Raw genomic sequence first — 9,588 nt, 5'->3', positions numbered from 1 at the left:
GTTACGATTTTTAATATAAATCACTGTGATTTACAGTGTTACAAAGACCAATATATATATATATATTACGTCCATAACATCAGAATTGTTTGGTAAAAATGAAATATTTTAAGAAGATGTAAATTTGGAAATATAAATAACATTTGTTGCTGTATTTGAACTAATGCAAACACAAACTATTGTAATTAATAAATCAAATTACTGTTAAAGGCAATTTTTGTTATTGAAAGTTTAAAACTAACTTAAATTAAAAGGAATTTTTTAATAATATTGGCTGTGCATTATTACTTATTTAATAGCTTAAGCCTACTTTAAAATTGTCATCGTCTGATTGCCTCCGAATCAGGCCTTGCGTAGGATTACGATTAAGTATGTATTACGAGTATTGCCAAGCCTATTACTACTAGTCTATTAAGTAGAGAAGGCCTGATCAGGATTGTCACAACTTCTTATATCAAATTCAGGTAGATTTCATAAATAAACTTCAAATTAACTTTAGCGCTCGTTAGTTGTACGAGGAACGTGAAACTCATTAAACAATAACTAAGTACTACTAGGCCTAATACTCTAAATACATAATACTAGTATTACCAATACTATTGCTTATGCCTACAAAACTTAGTGTTAGTGTTACACTAAAAGAAGTGCGTGCTACAGCTAGTGCAATATATCGTAATTTAGCTTATTTAAAGTAAAGGAGGCATAATATACTTCAAAATTCCACTGCATCATACTCATAATAAAGCTTTTGTTTTGGAAAATTAATAACTTTTTTTCTATTTCACAAAGCCAAAATTTATTATAATTTTGGAGGAAAAGTCCCAATGACTCAAAACGAGTGAAACTCAAAGTAGGTACCGTAAAGGTAGGCCTAAAGTAAATACTTGTTAGTTTCAAAATATAACATCAATTTAAATAAATTTAAGTGAGTAACCTAATGTAACTTGATTTTTTGGGTATGATATTTTCAAAGGACAAATTCTATGTTACTGTTACTAATATAAATTATGACTCTTAAAATTAATGACGTATTAACACTCATTAATAATTGGAAGAAGCTATATAACTTATAAGTTAAACATTACTCATTAGTGTTATTGGTAGAATTAAGTTACTGTTGCTAATGTATAAAATTAATATAATCAAAAATATTTTCCCATATACAAAGTTTACTATATTAGTTAACTTAAAGGTATTGTAAGTTTTATATATTAATTTAAGATGATATAAATGAGATAGAATATGTAGAGTATTTTATATGTAAAAAGTAAGTTAGAAAAACTGAAGCCTAAGTGTGATAGATCTTGAATCCATTGTTAATACTGTAAAACAAAAAACACATTGATAAGTATACCTGTTTAGTTATCTTTAATCATTACCTACTACAATTACAAATACAAATTTGCATATAACACACTGGTAGCACATAGAAGTGAATGATGTTGAAAGTTGTAAATCAAAAGAGCTGCTTAAAATGTTACGTTAACTTGATAAGAACTCCTATAGAGGTTTAGGTATAAGAAATAGATGTGTGGCCCTTTCAGAAGTGCTCCCTTGGACTAGATGCAGGAATGAATTACTTAGGATCCAAGGCTTAAGTGAAAGATTATCAAGGATATGCTTAAAGCAACAGATGAGCTGGTTGGAACTGGGGATAGTTTTCAGGGTAAGGGTGAATTATATGCTAGAGATAAGCTGTACTAAGTAGGCTATGTAGTAAGATGCTTGGGGAAGCACTAAAGAAATTTAGCAGTTTGAATTAAATTTGCATAATGGTGAGGGAGCTTAGAATGTTGGGACTAAACAATGAATAACTAAAGCAACAAGGAGATTAAAAGATTTAGAGCATAAGTTAAATAATAATTTCAAATATGTTGCTATTATTCTGATGTTAGGAGTATCAGGAACGAACTGGCATTCAGAACTGAAGTTGAAATTGAAGACTATAATATAATGGAATTACTGTTGAATTTGAAGAATATTGATAATAAGAATTATTTTAAAATTCAAGGTTATAAGTTATTTAATAGTGATAAACATTTTAAAAGAGGGATGTGGTAGCCTTTTATATAAGGGATGAACTACATTCTGTTGGGAATGAAAAAAAAATGATAGTCAAGACATTGAATAGATACGGGTTAGAATCAGGTGTTTCATTGTTAGAAAGTTCTTAAATGGAAATTTTTAAATGCTGCCAGATGACGGTTGACGCCAATGAAAAACTGTACGAGATCAAAGTTGTTACTAATAAGGATGCTGATTTAATAATTATTGGGGACTTTAGTTTTAGACACATTGATTAGAATTGTATGGAGTAAAGTAGTGAGGCAGAGCGATTCCTTGAAGGGAAGTCCCTAAAGTGAATTCCCAAATTCTAAAACTATTCTCAGTGTATCAAGGTCGATATTAGTTCATATACAGCATCAAGGTGTGTGGAAGGAATTGTCACTGTGATGTACCAGTAAACATATCTCCCATAAGCTATGTTTCCCAGAGCTTGAGAATATCCCCTAAGCCAGGAATGCCCTTAGAACTTAAAGGACTCCCTTAAAGTGATACTTTCAGGATTTGGTTTATACATGAGAGAGTATTAGAGACAACCCTAACTATCGGTACTTTGTGGGAAATACTAGAATTGATCTAAATCTTGTAGATCCCTTGGTAATATAAAGGAAGACTGAGAGATCAGTTACAGATAAAGCACCAAGACTAGACAATGTTTTTCACAGATCAAAGGTCATTTTTGGCAGGTCAGTATACAGTGGGTAGGTGCCAGAGAATTGAATATTAGTAAATATTACCCCTAGTAGTAAAGGTGTTATAAGAGTTGGCCCAAATATAATAGACCAGTAGTCTTACTTCTGTTGTGGGAAAGATTCTAGAGATAGTGACTAAAGAACCATTGCAAAATTATCGAGTGAAATATGATAACAACTGTTAACTTTTTTGATTTAAAATTTAAGGACAACGTAAAGGATCTGTTGGCTTATCTAGGCTGTCCAATCCATTAAATAAAACTAATAAAAACAAATATAAACTCATAGCTGTCCCTTATCATTTAAATATTTATTAAGCCTTCCCTTAAAATCCTTTAAATTGACTACACCCACAACATCTGATGTCAACACCTTCCACAGGACAACCATACTATCCCATATATATCATCCTAGTAGCTCTCATTCAACAACTTGATGTTCTTCCTAAGGCAAGGAACCCATGACTGAATGCAATACTTCAAATGAGGCCTAATTGGTTACCTACACAATGAAATTATAACCTTTTTTAGACTAGTATTGAGTGTTTCTGTAGATTCAATCTAAAATCCAATTTAGCATACCTCTAGTAACAACACACTGCTTAAGAGATTGATCATACCTTAAATTATGATAACCCAATGTATTATTTGCATAAAGTTGCAGCCTCCTCCCAGTCAGAAACATACAAACATTAATTGTTTAGACTACTAGAAAGCCTGTGATTGGCTGTTGGACTCCTGTTAAGGTTATAAATTATATATGATAGAGGAAATTTTCTTAACTGTTTTGAATTCACACTTGTGTATACTCAATATTCTCTTGTAACTAATTGTTAGGGATTTACAAATTCATTTATGCTCTGTATTAAAAAATATAGTAAGTAAATTATAGTTTTTGCCATTTAAAAATGTAATGTCAAGACTGAAGAAATAGGAATATATTTTTGACAAAATCATGAAATGTTGGGCAGTTATGTAAATTATCATCTGTTATTACAAATGATACACTATAAGATTGAGAATATTCCAAATAAGAATTTTATATAGAGTATTAAATACAGATAATTTTTAAGTAATTATTGGAATTCAATAACATAATACTTATTAGTTTTATGCTAAAAACAGAACATTTTATTTGGGTTGTTTTTGTTTCTAGTGTATGTAAGAATTTAAAAATATCAAACTAAAACTCAATTAATACACAGTTAAAGGTTACTACACAACTTTAGGATTTAAAGCAATCAAAAATATGCATATTTGGTTGTACATTAAAATACAAGTTAAATTTGTGGAAGTTATGTTTGATTTTTGTGTTAACTAGGTTTGGAAAGGACTTGCTTTACTTGTAAGAAGATTGGTGTGGAAAAAGAGAAAGATTTAGGTATGATTTTTGATAAAAACCTAACTCCACCTGTTGAGTATTTAGACATGGTGGAAAAAGCAAATAGTCTTCTTTGTTTTTCTTTATATGAATTTTTAATTCAAAAACTAAGCTTTTCACAGCCTTGTATAAAATTAATGAGGTTTTGCTAGGAGTACAATTAACATGTTAACTTTGTGATAATAAGGATGTTTAATTTAAATATCTTGGCTTAATTAATTTAAATTATAAGACAAGGTTTAAAGTTTTGGACTTGTTTTATCTGGAGTGCAGAAGAATTAGGAGCAATCAAGATTGTTAGAGATTTGTACAGTTGCTATGTTTGAGTGATAATGTGTAAAGGTTGGAAATACAAATTTAAGTATTAAGGCAATATATTTGATCTTTGGAAGCCTAGATGTAGTAATGTTTTTAACATATTTTTTGTAGGCGTAAAAAAATTAAGGAATAGTTTGTTTAATGATTTCATATGTGCAACTAGTTTGAATTGTATTAACTTTGCTGGATGGGCATATGGGCAAGAATTCTTATTTATAAAGTGGATATTTATTAGTGTTTATTTATTTTTTTATGGATGAGATGTGATCTTGTTGGGCTAAGTGGAATTTTGTTACAATGCCTTTGCTTGTGTTCGTATAACTTAGATGTCATCGATTTGCAAGTTTTAAGAGAATATTTATAAATGGATCCATTGATGATGATGAAATGAAACTTAAGTGCTATAGAGAAAATTACTTTAATCTGTGATGCGTAAATTATTGCTGTTCTGTTCACTTTTTGGAAATCTTGTTTACTAAAAGATATATGTAATATTAAAAGAATTTGTCTTTGCCAGTCCAGTGTGACAGTCAGCTTAGAACACGTAAGCCTTGTTAGCAGAGTTGGCAGAGAACTAGTTTCAGAGTAATAGTGTAACTTCAGTCTTGAGTTCAATATTCTGTCACAGATGATATTTTATCATCTTAATTCATTGTACTGGTGACTGACCAATGGTCATCTAACATCATGGAATGTCTTGCCAGTAACGATAGTAATGTTAACACTTTAAAAGAGTTTTTAAGAGGGGAATAGATGATTTCCTGAAAACATAAAGGGGGTACAAAGAATCCTTGAAGGACCAAGTGGTTTCTTATTGTCCATATAAGAAACAGCTGAGGAGAGTTGATGGTAAATGATGTTGCTTGTTTGCATACTTGGCTAAAGATACAGGTCAGAAAATTGACTGGGATAAGTTCCAACTTTCATAGTTTCTTATAAATAACTTGTAGCATTTTATATCACAGTTCAATTTTAAATTTTAATATTTGTGGTTGAAAAAACTAACAAGCTACAGAGGGAAAGTTCCTCAAGATTCTTGAGTTAAAAAGTGTATTATTGGGAATACAGTGCTACATGTGGTTTCTTATCATTATTGTTATAATTTCTTCTTTGTTGCTTTGCTGTTAGCCAACATTATAAGTTTCTTGAAAATTATTTTTTCATATAGGTGTCCTAGTGTAGAAAAGTAGTGTAATCAGTTTTTCATCTTTTCATTTAGGCCTAATCCTTTGCTCTTAATTTGGAGATTTTTTCACTGAATGTACTATAGGCCTAGCTGCTTCCAGCACAGGGCCCTAAGCCATGGCTTCATGTGCCTTATGTGTTAATCTGGCCCTGGCTGCTGGTATTAATTTGTGAAACAGAAATCTTTGCAGAGTTGTAGTAATTTACAGCAATTTTGTACTTCAGAAATTCCAAACTCATTCCTTTTGTTTCTCACATATTTTAAAAGCTTTAAACCCAAGGAAGGGACTGTATTAATGGTTAATTATTATTGATTACACAGATTACAAGCTGATTCCATTACTTTAGAATCCAATTGACAAGACAAATTATTTTCTCTTACTATACAATCTGTCCACACAGGCTGGTTCAGTTACTTTAGAACCCAGTTGACAAGACAAATAATTTTTCCTATCTTCGTTGTTACCATACAGCTGTGAAACACTATAGAAATCACCTGCTGAGGCTAATCGCTCACACACCGACTAACTTCACATTCTCTTTCACTAACTAACTTTCTGGCTAAACATCTCTTGACTTGTGCTCACTGCCCAACTGAGACCTTGAATTTTATACAAACCACGAGATACTATGATGTAACAATACTCAGTTAAGGCAAAGAGAAAAACAATGAAGATTCAAGTAATGTGACATCAACAATATAACAATAGCCTAGTACAAAAAATAAAATGCATGTGCAATGCATGACTCGCATAGAGGTACGTAATGAAACTTGTCATGATTATTGCTTTTAAAATAATTAACTTTTAACAATTGTTACAAAAACTACATAATCATTAAAGTTTAGATCACTAAATGAAATAAATAATAACTCTTACACTAAACAGTTTTGTATATCCAACACCTAGAGAGTCTGGAAAAATGCCATAATGCTGAAATCATAGCATGGAATAAAAAATGAGTTCATGTTTTTTTAGCAGAACTTAAGACCAACAGTGTAAGAAATGCCTATGATGAATTTGTAAGATCAATATGGACCTTTAAAGCATCAAGGCACTACAAATGGTATTTTCATTAATTATTGAGGTAAGTACCTTATCTATGTAATGTTTCATAACCCTTAGTGAGTGGTAGGCCTAATTTATTTTACTTTATATGCTTATGTCATAACTTGTGTATGACAAGACTTGTAGATATCATTGTTGTATGTATACATACATACATAAATCAACTTTTAATTAACAAAAAAGGGTACCACTTTACTAATGAATATCTAAAAAATATTTAACCCAGTAAAGGTGTTAGCAAATTCTGATATGATTACCTCCCTCCTCTAACAGTTACAGCTGTTCTCGATTTGACTACCCTCTATTGTGCAAATTTTTACTTGCTACTAGCTTTGAACTCCTACCTAATTCCTTGTGTATACCAAGTGGTTCAGCTGCATCTAGCCATGCAAATTAGGATGTGGCAACTCTCCACCAATAGAAGTGAGACACACCCTCTTATTGCAACTGACTCCCTCTATGCAGTTGAATGCAATCTTCACTTCTTGATTTGGCATGACAGTGTAAAGATCTATTGCTTGATTTCAGATTTTTTTTTAGTGCGTTATGAAAATATGCCATATTTACTCCTGCTCTGATCCAGATCGTCTCCTGTGTTTGGTCTGTGTTTTATGGTGTTATATGTCTGGCACAGCACCTTTCCATGACTTTTGCTCCCATTTATCCATTAAGATCTGACCCTTTGTCGTGATATATCTCCTAATATCCTTACTTACCGGTTGGGTTTAACAGGTTATCCATATTGTGCATTCCTCCCTTTCTTCTGAATCTTGCCAAATGTTGCGTATTATCTCATCTGATCCATCACCTCCTAATATCCTTGGCTTCTCATTTCTGTCATTTTTTAGAGGAAATTATCCAGGCTGGCATATGGACCACTTCCCTTGGTGTCATGCTACTTGCACTGTATGGCAGTTTCCTGCTCAGTTGGATATCATCTTCCCCCTGTAGCTGTTCTCATACATCGGTACAACTCTGAGTAAATTCTTTTTTTTTTAGGAGCCCAGTAACGTGTTATGGATCCTCTGTGACAAGTGGTGCCTGTCCAGGTATACTGATATCAAAATTTGCACTATGAGATCTATAAGGTCTATCACAATCACTGTTGAGATGTTGTCATCTGGGCTCTATTTTAAGTCATTTGGTCATCTGTGATGACTAAAAACTTCCTCAGACAACCAACTTAAACCCCCATGTTGTCTAATTGATGACTTGCACCCTGGAACAGAGCCTTACTCAAAACAGCATCACAGTCTACTGTACACTTATCCATGCCCACACTACACATATAATGTTGACTCCAATCCTCTACCATCGATAAAGTCCCTAACTATGAACTCAAAAAATTTTAACCACCTGCAAAAAATATCTTTTTTGTCTATTTTTTGTTTACAAAAGATTGTACTTTCTACTAGAGAAATGTTGGCACAATCCACCTGAAGGAACTGAAAATGTTAGGAAAAGTTCACTTTATGATTGGCTGAAAGTTACAGCTTTTACATTAAGTAAGAGTTATTTTTAAAGCAGGCACACTGTTTTGATCACTGGTGCTGTCATTCTCAAGTACAGAAGTTTTACCAGTAAAAAACGTTTAGTATTTAAATCAATACTCAGTCAATGTGAAAAAATGCTATATGTGTGTGTGTGTGTGTATATATATACTTAGTAAGTAAGTAAACTCAAAATGAAGCTATTACCACACATTGTATTGCACTATGTTTGTATGCATATGTATGGACGGGTGGATATTCACAATGCAAACGAATGCTGCTAATACAAATATTTAGTGAAATTAATTTCTAGCATACATGCTTGTGACAGTAAAACTAACCTGGTTATCTCAACTTTTTACCAATAAACCTTTGGTAGGAACTAAAACGATCAAATTTACAAAATCAAACTCAGAACTTTCATCGTTAATCATCATAGTTGAAACACTGACTCCCCATCCTTACAATTACGCATGTATAGGCCTAATGCTAATGTTAGACAGACAGAACCAATTGAGTCTAGGAAATACGGAAGATCTAGCTACCATGGAAAAAGCAAGAAAATCCACAAATTAAACAGAACATAATAATGGTAACTGCAAACAAAATTTTATAGAAGTTTTCATCAGTATAAAACAGAATTGTACTTACAATTAATTAATTACATTAATTGTACTTTTTGGAAATAAATAAGACATAAAAACATGAAAATTATTGTAATTGAGTCTTATTTCTTTTTTTTTTTCCTAGACAACTAATACATCTTTCTGGACTACCTCTGATACAACCTGGAAATTTCCTTAAAATTAAGTCATGGTGTTCCATAAGACTGCTTGCAGGTTCTTTCTTGCAGTATATTGCATCACAAATATGTTTGTACCAGACTGTACACTCATGGACAAGCAGAAAAAAGATTGCTGCCAATCTCTAACATTCCTTTGATTGCTGAAATTGGGAACAGTCTGCTTTTCAAAATATTTGTCGTGGTCACCCATTGCACTTTCTCCAGTAATGCATTCCTCTGGATTCTCCAGTGCATTTCTTTCGTCCTTGCTCCCAATGGAGTACAGGAGTCCTTGCCACTTCCCAGATCATAACTGCTGGGGTGGTAGATCATGGAAGAATCCTCCTGAGTGTACACAATTTCATTCAGTTGAGAGTAGGGTGGTGATGTTATGTCTATGTAGAAGGTGTGACTATCCTCCTGCTGCAGGTCTGATGTTTTATTCCAGACGCTGCCAGCCTGGACTGGATTTTTCCATCTATCTTGCAGTTTAATAATACTTGGCGATGGCTTGAATGGGTAATGAAGAAAAACTTTAACATAACAGCAAATGTTTACACTGACACAGATATATATATATATATATATATATATATATATATATATAG

At 32.2% G+C, this 9,588-nt stretch overlaps 1 protein-coding gene across 8 annotated transcripts in view; it reads left to right on the top strand.

Annotated features, from left to right (window-relative positions):
• The first annotated feature begins 320 nt into the window (after positions 1-320).
• The window catches only part of LOC106466715, a 44,562-nt gene continuing 35,294 nt past the window's right edge, over positions 321-9,588 (top strand). For 3 of the 8 annotated variants that reach the window (XM_013927014.2, XM_022394795.1, XM_022394794.1), the window contains exons 1-3: positions 321-464; positions 1,545-1,666; positions 4,077-4,136. The gene's annotated coding sequence lies outside the window, so the exon portion shown is untranslated. Of the gene's footprint in view, positions 465-789; positions 866-1,544; positions 1,667-4,076; positions 4,137-9,588 lie in introns of all 8 variants that reach the window. The other 5 variants (XM_022394796.1, XM_022394800.1, XM_022394792.1 and 2 more) reach the window with 4 other exon arrangements.

This window comes from Limulus polyphemus, unplaced genomic scaffold (assembly GCF_000517525.1).
Source record: "Limulus polyphemus unplaced genomic scaffold, Limulus_polyphemus-2.1.2 Scaffold2356, whole genome shotgun sequence".
In the NCBI taxonomy this organism is placed as follows: Eukaryota; Metazoa; Arthropoda; class Merostomata; order Xiphosura; family Limulidae; genus Limulus; species Limulus polyphemus.
This window is presented reverse-complemented; position numbering and strand designations above follow the sequence as displayed.